Source organism: Ochotona curzoniae, unplaced genomic scaffold (assembly GCF_017591425.1).
Source record: "Ochotona curzoniae isolate NIBS_2020 unplaced genomic scaffold, NIBS_Ocur_1.0 contig_185, whole genome shotgun sequence".
In the NCBI taxonomy this organism is placed as follows: Eukaryota; Metazoa; Chordata; class Mammalia; order Lagomorpha; family Ochotonidae; genus Ochotona; species Ochotona curzoniae.
This window is the reverse complement of record NW_024465223.1, coordinates 30,831-41,673: the sequence shown is the minus strand read 5'-3', so window position 1 is coordinate 41,673 and position 10,843 is coordinate 30,831.

Genomic DNA, 10,843 nt, shown 5'->3' with positions numbered 1-10,843 from the left:
TTTTTTTCAGTGTAAGGGAAATTTTGAGAACTGCTGGAGTAAAATCTTCTGGTCTCTATCTGGGTGGGCAGATGGAGCTGAGCTCTCCCCCAGTGCATTCAGGGCACTCTCTGACTCTAACTCTTAGTGGACCATTTCCTTGTGTGCTTCCTCAAATCATTTTCACTTTCCTTCAAGATTACTGTTTAGGACCCAGCATGGTAGCTTAGTGGCTAAAGTACTTGACTTGCATGTGCCATAATTCCATATGGGTGTTGGTTTATGTTTTGGCTGCTGGATTTCACATCCAGTTCCCCAATTATGGCCTTGGGAAGCAGTCAAAGATGGCACAGAGCCTTGCAATGTTGAACCCCTATGGAGACCAGGAAACAGTTTCTGGCTGCTGGCTTTGGATCAGCTCAGCTTCGGCCATTGCAGCTGCCAGAGGAGTGAACCAGTCAGTGGAAGATTCTTTACACTCTCTATCTCTCTCTTTCTCTCTTCCTCTCTGTATATCTCACTTGCCACTAAAAATTGGCTCTTGGCTTCAGATCAGCTCTGCTCCAGCCATTGTGGTCAATTGTGGAGTGAACCAGCAGACAGAAGATCTTATTCTCTGTCTCCTCCTCTCTCTATATCTGAGAAAAAGATCCTCTGTCCCCTGGTTCCCTCTCCAAGTGACCACAATGAAAAAGAAAAGCCAGGAGCCTTTTCTTCTACTCCCCTGTTGGTGCAGTGTCCCGATCAGAAGCTAGGAACCAGGAGCCAGGAGCCTCTTCCAAGTCACCCACATGTGTGCAGAGTTTCAAAGCTATTGCCCAAACACTACCATTTTCTCAGGCCACAAGCAGGTAGCTGAAAGGTATGTAGAGCTGCTGACACACAAATTGGCACCCATATTGGATCCCAGGCATGCCAGGCTAGGATTTAGCCACTAGGCTGTTGTGCTGGGTCCAAGCTGGTGTCTTTGATTTAGGGTCTTTACTGTCAATCAGCTTGATATGTTTATTTCACCGTTGAGATTCCTTGTAATCTTAACATATCACTTGATCTCTTTCTTAACTCACTAAGACTTTGGTAACCACTCTCCTTGTTGATGATGTTAATGGCCTCAATACATTGCTGTAATACTGCCGAGTTTTTGAAACCATTCATAAATCAGCTGATGGAAGATCTCTCTCCCTCTGTTACCATGCCTTTCAAATCAATCAGTCTGCCATGCCTTCAGTGGAGGGTCCCTTGTTCCCTGTACTGTGACCTCCAGGAAGGTGCAGGTGCCCACCAGCATGGCCTGAGACAGGCAGAGAGGAGTGTGCAGCTGGTCCTGGGTCAAACCCTATGCTGGATCACATGCAGCTTTGGGGTGAAATCACGCAGAAATGGCACCAGGAGTCCAACTTGCAAGGAGCAACAGAGTAAGGGTGATGAGTCTCCACATCCAGCCACGCTTAGAGACAGCAAAGGCATGGGCGATGGAGCACAAGCAGAGGAAACTACCCATAGGGAATCTGGACCCACCGCTAGAAGATCATACACCCAGACTGCTGGTTGGTGGGGAATAGGACGGGGAGAGGATGGAGGGAAGTAACATGGGCCTTGGAAGACTCCAGCCCCTGATCCCAGAGTAGGGGGTGGAAGCAGGATCTACCGCAGAAGAACCCAGTCCCCAACTTGGCCCTGGAGTAGCAGGTGTGGTGAACGTGGGAGTTGCATGGTAGGCACAGGGTGAACAGAGCTGGCTCTGGAGTGGCAGTCAGGTGGGTGGTCTGAAGCAGAGACTGTGTCACTGGACAATTCTGCCTGTCCTGGAGCATGAGGCTGGGCAGTGGGCAGGCTACACGTGAGGGGACCACAGCCATGCCCCCAGTCTTGGAGTGAATGGTGTGTGTCTGGGGGCTGGTGGAGAACCATGGAAGAGGTCTGGCCCTGGAGCAGCAAGCTTGAGTCCAGCTAAGTCAGCCTGGTCCTGGAGTGGCTTGCAGGCTGGCTGGGAATGTGGGGTGGAGAGGGATGGGGGCTTTATTGGTGTTAGTGATCTGGCCTGGCCCTGGAGTGGGTGGCTGGAGGTCAAGGGCAGAGGGTGCACTGTCCACACTGCCTTTGTTCTGTAACAGTGGCCACTGCCAGGGGCTGTGCTGACTAGAGTCCCGGGGTGGGCACCTCAGCCAGCCTGTCCTTGTAGGAATGGGCAGGGTGGGAGTGCTAGATGTGAGACTGGCACAGGGGAAGCAGCAGGTGGGTCAATGATCTGCTGAGTGTGCGGGTGGCTGAGCGAGTGTGCCTGGCCCTGGGGCAGCTGCTGTGAGGCAGGTCAGGCTGGCTAGTTGTGCTGGGGGTGCAGGGTTTTGAGGCTCTGGTGGGGCAGCAGATGGTGTTGAGTGCTGGGGCAGTGGTGGTGGTGAGGACCGTGGCTGGCTGAGCACACCTGGACCTGGAGAGGCTGGCAGGTGGGCTTGGCCCTGGGGTTGCCATCCAAGTTGATCTGGTTCTGCAACAGCAGAACAAATGCCAAGTCCATGTGACAATCCAGTCTGAATGGAAACCCTGAGAGGAAGAAATGGTCATTACCCTGAAGTCTGTCTGTTAATCTGAAGACCTATGTCCCAGCTTCCCCAGCAATATAAGTTATCCTAAGAGACATTCAGCAAACAGCCAGGACACACTTACAAGGCTGCAGACATTCACATTTCCCTGCCTTCTCTGCCCACATTCCATTACTGCTAGGCCTCATCTCTCCTGGAACTCTTAAAAGTACACAAGTTAGTAATACAAAGCACCTTAGAATGAACATCTTTACTGTCATGCTCAAACTGAACAAAAGGTGAGGAATACAGACATACAGGGGCCATGCTCAGGGGCTACCTGTCCTCAGAGTCTGTCTGCAGGAAGCCAGAGAACAAGCAGGTACTGGGGAGACCAAGAGTCAGAGTGCCAGAGCGATGGAAGCACGTGACCAAGAGAGTGAGCCCTCCCTATCATGGGCTTCATTGGGGTTTGTCAGGGGAGTGGTTACACAACAATGCAATACCTCCCCCTCTCAGGTTCCAGGTGATGATAGGTGAGCATCCTAGGTGGGCAGAAGGGAACATCTAGGTGGTGGGGTGGGGTGTGTCTTTCAAGCTGGTGACCCTGAACTAGCTCCTACCCCACAACATTGGGAGAAGGAAGACACAAGTTCTCACTCTTTTATTTCTGGCAAAGTGGTAGACATTACTGCCCATTACTGTGAATAAGTTTCTTTCTCTCTGCCCTTGGGGTGACTCATGTGAACCCCTCTCTGAGATAGTACATAAAAGGCACAATTTCCACCATTTTCTTGCTCCTTTCCTCCCCTGGAGCCCTGTCTTGCCACTAGGGCAGGAACTGTTCTCCTTCCTCTTATGAAATAAATCCTGCTTTGCAAACTAGAGTTGTCTGCATGAAAATTGTGTCATGTGAGACAAGAAACAAGGTTGTTGCTGTGGTATTTTGCTTCAAATTCCTTGCAACTCTATCACACCTTGCCTTGGGGCAGTGGGAAGTCCTTGTGGGTAGACAGGCTAGAGTTGAGTGTAGGGGCTACCCTTCTGGCCTGGCCTGGAGGAGCTTGCAGAAGGGCTATGGATGTGGGACATGCCACTGGAAGGACAAGTAAGGTGACAGGGTGGGCATGTTGTGGGGCAGGGGACTCAGGGCATGCAGGCTGGGGTTGTCAGGGGCAGGCAAAGGGTGGACGGCAGTTGGGACCCAGCGCTGAGGGAACTGGCAGAGCCCGACTGGCTCTCAGCAGCAGATGGTGGACAGTGTGACAGTGCGCTTTGGCTAGAGGTGCACTGGCTCTGGCTCACCAAGCCTGGCCCTGGATGGGCAAGTGGGGCAATGGAGGGAGCGTGTTGGAGGTGCACCCTTCCCCCAGCATAATTTGGCCCTGAAGTAGATGATTACAGTGCTGTGGGAGCAGGGACACTGGCCAGGATGACTTGGCTCTGAAGTAGATGGTGAGAGGACAGCAGGCGTAGAGTACACCAGCTTGTCTGGCCTGGCCCTGGAACAAGCTGCCGGTGGTTGTCTTTGGTCCTTGGCTTGCTGTCATGACCCCTTGTCCCTGGAACACACAGTGTGCATGCCTGGCACACATGGGGGTACCAGCTAAGCCTCTTGGTGCAGGAGTGGACAGTGGGCAGGGTGGAGTCGCTGTTCAAGCACACATCGCCCTGGAGTGCCTGGCAGGCAGGTTGCAGCTGATGGCGTCCTTCCTTGGCCTGGTTTTGCTGTGACAATCAGGGCAGCATGGCCCTGGAAGAGGCAGTGGATGTTGGGCAGTCTGGGCACTCACGGGGTGTGGTCTGAGTGAATAGCTGGCACAGTGAGATGACTCATATGCATAGCATGCTGTCTGATAGGGTCCAGGCCCAGAGTGGGGTGCGGGGTGTGCGACACTGGCTGAACCTGCCTAACCCTGGAGCAAACAGTGTGTGAGGCTGTATGGCCTGCAAGCTAAGGGTGCTGTGCAGGATGCATTGGCCTAGGTGTCTTGGATGACATGGCCCTAGAGGGGATGGCGTGCGTGCTGGAGCCCATGAAGCAACTCTGAAGAGGCCTAGCCCTAGAACCTCAGGAGGGGGCTGTGGAGGAGGAAGGCCTAGAGGGGCATGAGGCACCAGCTGAGTCCACCTGAACCTGGAGTGAATTAAATGCAAGCCGGCAAGAGAGGGTTGGAGGATGGGTTTTTAGCGAAATGGACAGCAGGCAGGCTGGGAACGGAAGCTGCTGGCTGAAAGAGCAGGTCCTTTCAACAGCAGTGGTGTATGAGCTGCCTGTGCAGGGCAAGCTTGTGGAGTGGCAGGTGGGAAAGCAGCCTGCTGGGGGTGATGGATGGCTGGCAGAGCCTACCTGGTTCTGCTGCAGCAAGCAGAGTATCCAGCTGTGTGTGTGTGTGTGTGTGTGTGTGTGTGTGTGTGTAGTGGGAGGGGGTGGATTGCAGGCAGAGTGTGACTGACCCTGGAGCAGCAGGCATAGTGGGAGGGCTAGAGGCATGGAGATCATCGACCTAGTCCTTGAGGCTCTGGAGCACTCAGCAGGCAGGCTAGCGGGATGTGGCTCCATCTATGCTGGCTTGACCCAGGGGTGCCATCCTGATGGGCGCTAGAGGTGCAGGGTGAGGAAAGACTGCTGGTTGATTTTGTCTGCCTTCAAGCCACCTGTGGAGCAGAGATCCAGGTGGACTGAATGTTAGGGGTCTCCTTCCAAGTAGACCTGTGCCTGCAGGAAGGGACAGGGCAGGAATGCTGGAGGCAGTGTAGGCCGGTGGGTGGGTCTGGCCCTGGAACTCAGGCAGAGTGCCATGCAGGAGGGCTGGGACAGACTGGTTCCACCCTGGAGCAGTGGGCGTAGGGTGGAAGGTGGTGGGTCCCAATGCTTTGGGCCATCCTTGACTGCTTTCCCAGGCCACAAGCAGGGATCTGGATGGGAAGCAGGGCTGCCTGGATTTGAACTAATGCCCAAGAAGGGTCCCGGCGCATTCTAGGCGAGAACTTTAGCTGCTAGGCCAACACATCAGGACCTAAATCAAAATTTAAGGTGTAGAAATCTCTGGTTGAATATTCATTGCTTTTGGAGGGCTCTGTTATAGCAAGTTACTGTACAAGTTTGGCAAGTAACGTTTTGTTTTGTTTTGTTTTGTTTTGTTTGCCAGTAGATGTTACTTAGCTTGTCCTGTATATGCATGCCTCTGGATTAGGGGTGGGGTGGGTGAAGCATACAAAGAGAAAGGAAAAAGCTTAAACCTTTGAAAAACTGCAGTTTCAAGCAGAGGAAGAGGGAGGAGGAGGGGGAGAAGTGGTTGTGGCCGCTCAGATTCTCAGTGAGGAAAGCTAGCTAGGGAACTTCAGACAGAGGAGGGTGAAGGAAGGAGTGAGATGTGAGAAGTAGGTGGAGCACAGTGTGATTATTAATTCTTGGTCAGAGTAAATAATACCGCTGTACAGGCAGCTGGCTTATGCTGTAGGCACAAGGAATATCCAAGTGGCTGCAAAAGCCAGAGCTGAGCTGATCCTAACTCAGGAGCCAGGAACTTCTTCCAGGTTTCCCACACAGGTAAGATTTCCAAGGCTTTGTACCATCCACCACTGCTTTCCAGGCCACAAGCAGGGAGCTGGATGGGAAATGGGGCCACCAGGACAGAAATCAGTGCCTAAATGGGATCCTGGCTCATGTAAGGCAAGGACTTTTAGCCACTAGGCTACCGTGCCAGGCCCAAATGATAGATTTCTATAATGACAAACTGTGAGGATGAATACAGGTCGCATTCATGTGAGGTGTTGAAACTGCATAATCCCTGGAACAAGATCAGAGACATACAAGTCCAGGCCTAGCTACAGGCATATAGGGCTCGAGACATGAGAGCAGACATGCTTATAATTTTCTAAAGCACAGGAAGAAATACAAAACATGTCACATAAACCAGCACAGTAGGTGGGAATCCATTTATAGTCTCAAGTTTGTGTTACATTTAGTGAAAACCAGCCATTGTGGCAATCCATTAACAAAATTAACAAATAATAGGGGTCTGGCACGATGGCTCAGTGGTAAATCCTCGGCTTGTATATGTGCTGGGATCCCGTATTGGTGCCTGTTCATACCCAGCAGCTCCACTTCTCATCCAGCTCCCTGCCTGTGGCCTGGGAAAGCAGTCTGATGGTACCTAGCCTTGGGACCGCGCACACATACAATACCTGGATGAGGATTTTGACATCAGATCTACTCGGTTCTGGCTGATGTATCCACTTGTGAAGGGAACCAGCAGATGCAAGATTTTTTTCTGTCTCTCCTTCTCTATGTAAATCTGTCTTTCCAACAAATATATAAATAAGTAAATATCAAAATTAAAAAAATAGTAAAATCACTAAGAAAGAAATGCCTTGCAAATAATCAATTTCTGGGATATAAACATCATCCTTCATAAAACTTGTAATCATTCACCAGATTATGAGAGGATTTTCTGAAATACTTAGGAGTAAGATGTATTAAAATAGGGGCCTGGGTAATAGCCTAATGGCCTAAGTCCTTGCCTTGTACGTGCCGGGATTGCATTTGGGCACCAGTTCTAATCCCAGCAGCCCTACTTCCCATGCAGTTCCCTGCTTGTGGACTGGAAGAGCAGTTGAGGACAGTCCAAAGCCTTGGACCCCTCTACCCCTATGGGAGACCTGGAGGAGGCTCTGAGCTCCTGGCTTCAGACTGGCACAGCACTGGCCTTTGTGATCGCTTGGGGAGTGAATCAGCAGATGGAAGATCTTCCTGTCTCTCATCCTCTTTGTATATCGGACTTTCCAACAAAATTTTTTAAAACACCCGTAAAAATTTGTTTTAAAACAGCAACCAAAAACCATAAATTGTGGAAACTAAGTTACAAAAATACATAACATAACATAACATAACATAACATAGGAAATATAATATGAATTACATATGTCACTGCAGGTTTTCTTTTGCTTGATCGAATCAGGAAAAGCCCTCTTCGCTTTGTCTGTTATACATTGTTGTGAATGTGTAATCAGAAAATTAAACACAGAAAGGAAATTGTAGCAGAATGGTCATGTTTTAAGCAATAAAATTATCAATATACACTAATGGCGCTTTTGTGGAATACCAAACTTAAAATAATGAGAGAATCAAGCAAGATTTCTGGGCAGGAGATCATTATATATCATCAAGTTACTGTGTAATAATAAGAAACAGATATGCAACAATATGAAAACAAAAAATACTAACAGGGAAATGAACAATGGAGAAATGAAACAGAATACATTCATTTATATCAATTTTCAAATATTGTTCAGTTATAATTTTTTTAAATTTACTTATTTTTATTGCAAGATAAGATATACAGTGTGGAGGAGAGACAGAGAGGAATATGTTCTGTCCTTTGATTCACTTCCCAAGTGACCACATCAGCTAGAGCTGCGCCGATCCATAGCCAGGAGCCACAAAATTCCTCCAGATCCAAGAATTTCGGCTGTCCTCCAGTGCTGTCCCAGGACACAAGCAGGGAGCTGGATGGGCAGGCAGCAGGGATGCCAGTTAGGAACTGGAACACATATGGGATCCTGGTGTGTTCAAAGCAAGAACTTTAGCCACTAGACCAACTCGCTGGGTCAGATCTGTATTTTACAAAGTCAAATGAACTAATGGGAAAAAAAAAAAAAAAACACCAACATAAAGAAAAGTCCAGATTCTGTTGAACATTCAGTGACGTGTATCTGCTGACTCTTGTCCTACATTTCTGAATTTCTAGATTGAACCTGAAGCAGAGAGGGAAGGAGAGGCCAGGAGGTGGACTGATGTGAGAGGCGACAGCGGCCCCTGCTGTTGGAAGGCTCAAGCTGCAAGAGAGGAGGCCACTTCCTGCCTGAGGTGAAGCCCCGCCCCTCACTCCCCCTCCCTCCAGAATCCTACCTCACTGCCCCTCCTCCCTTTGTGATTCTGATTGGCTGCGCATTGTGACTTCATGGGTAGTCAAGGTGTGGGAGCGGTCCAATCAGGCGCGCCCAGGAAGCCCTGTGGCAGCAGGCAGGAGGTTGTTGTGGGCGCCTCCATAGCCGCGTTGCTGGTTGTGCTGGTGGAGAGGCGCAGGTGGCTGAGCCAGTGCTGCCCTGTGAGCTCCCTCCCCGCAGGAGCCTGTGCAGGACACCCGACTGGTGAGAAGCTGGGAAGGGTGAGTGTGTGAGAGCATCTCCTGAGGCCGCGGGGCGGGCGGGGGCCAGGAGGGGGACCTTGGGGTCCTCACTCTGCAGCACTGACCTTGAACACTAGGACTCACAGTGGAACCCATTGTGCAGTGAGGAGGGGTAGTGCCCTAGGACAGTTAGACCTTCATGTTGGCCATGATATCTTTTTTCTTTATATAAAGGTATGTTTTGGGCCCGGCGCAGTGGCGCAAGTGGTTAAGGTCTTCGCCTTGCACGCCCGGGATCCCATATGGGCACCGGTTCTATCCCTGCAGCCCTGGTTCCCTTCCAGCTCCCTGCCTGTGGCCCGGGAAAGCAGTCGAGGATGTCCCAAAGCTTTGGGACCCTGCACCCTTGTGGGAGACCCGGAAGAGGTTCCTGGATCCTGGCTTCAGTTGTGCTCACTTGGGGAGTGAATCATCGGATGGAAGATATTCCTCTCTGTCTCTCCTCTCTGTATATCCGCCTTTCCGATAAAAAAAAAATAATAAAAATAAATCTTTAAAGGTATGTTTTGAGTTGAGCAACAGCGTCTGGAGCCCCCAGCTCAGTCCTCAGTGAAGCTCCTCCTAAGGGTCTGGGGCAGTTTTCTTGTTGCTCACACCAGACCAGCACAGACTCCAGCAGTTAGAACAAACAGCCTTGTTTTCCTCAGAGTTTTGCTGCAAGGTTGAGGGGCAGCATGTGGTGCTGGCGTTGTGCTTGGCAGAGGCCTGGGGTGGCACAGCGACTTTGCAGACAAGCTATTTGAAAAAATCCTTTGTCAATTTAAGTCTTGGTCTCTTTGATCCTTCCATTCCCAAAGGTGACTAAATCCTAGTACTGTCTGATAATTGATGCTTGTGAGTTCTTAAATTGAACTTTGTAAGTGATATGGTATGGTACATAGATCTTAAAAATGTCTTTATTTTTTTCTTTTTTTTATGTTTTATTTGTTTATGTTGAAAAAGAGTTTAAGTAAGAGAAAAGGCCAGGCACTTTGGCCTAGTAGTTAAAGTCCTCCCCTTGAGCCCTGGGATCCCATATGGGCCCGCCTATCGGCAGCCCGTTCCATCCAGCTCTGCTTGTGGCCTGGAAAGTACTCATGGGCCCAAGGCCTTGGGACTCTGCACCCCTCTGGGAGACCCAGAAGAGCCCTGGCTCCTAATTTTGGATCAGCACAGTGCTGGCAGTTGCAGCCACTTGTGGAGTGAATCAGCAGACAGCAGATGTTTCTGTCTGTTCTACTTTCTCTCTATATATATTTCTGACTTTGCAATAAAAATAAATCAATCTTTTAAAAAAATAAGACACAAAGATCTTCTACCCACTGGCTCACTACACAGGTGGCTAAAATAACCAGTGCTGGACCAAGCTGAGTCCTGGAGCCTGCAGCTTCCTCCAGGTCTTGCATGTGGGTGATCAGGGCCCAGGCACTTGGATGATCTTCCACTGCTTTTCCCAGGAGATTCACAGAGAGCTGGGCTGGAAGTGGAACAGCTGATTCCATATGGGATGCTGGTGTTGCAGTTGGCAGCTTTACACATTATACCCCAATGCTGGCCTTCAATTTAGGGTTTTTTGTTTGTTTGTTTTTTATAGAAGCACTCATTTTTTAAATTATTTATTTTCATTGCAAAGTCAGAGATATATAGAGAAAAGACAGAGAGGGCGATCTTCTGTCTGATGATTCACTCCCCAAGTGAATGTAATAGCTGGAGCCATACCAATTCAAAGCAGGAGCCAGGAGCCTCTTCCAGGTCTCCCTTGTGGGTGCAGGTTCCCAAGGCTTTGGTCCATCCTGGACTACTTTCCCAGGCTACAAGAAGGGAGCTGGAAAAGAAATAGGGCTGCCAGGATGAGATCTGGCACCCTTATGGGACCATGGCATGTTCAAGGAGAGGACTTTAGCTGCTAGGCTACTGGGCTGGGCCCTGCTTTAGCTTTTGACACTGGTGACAATATTTTTCTTGCTTTTTATTTCTCATATGCTACTTATGTCAAGTGTTTTCCATATGGGTCAATATTCTTAGGTTAGAAATTGTGGATAAATTCTGATGGTGTGTGAAGTATTGTTAAGGTAGAAGGGTTGAGTCTAAGATTTGTTCCATGTGCACTTATTTATTTTGTGTTTCTCTGGGACTTATTAGATTTTATTGTTTCCATGTAGTGTTAAC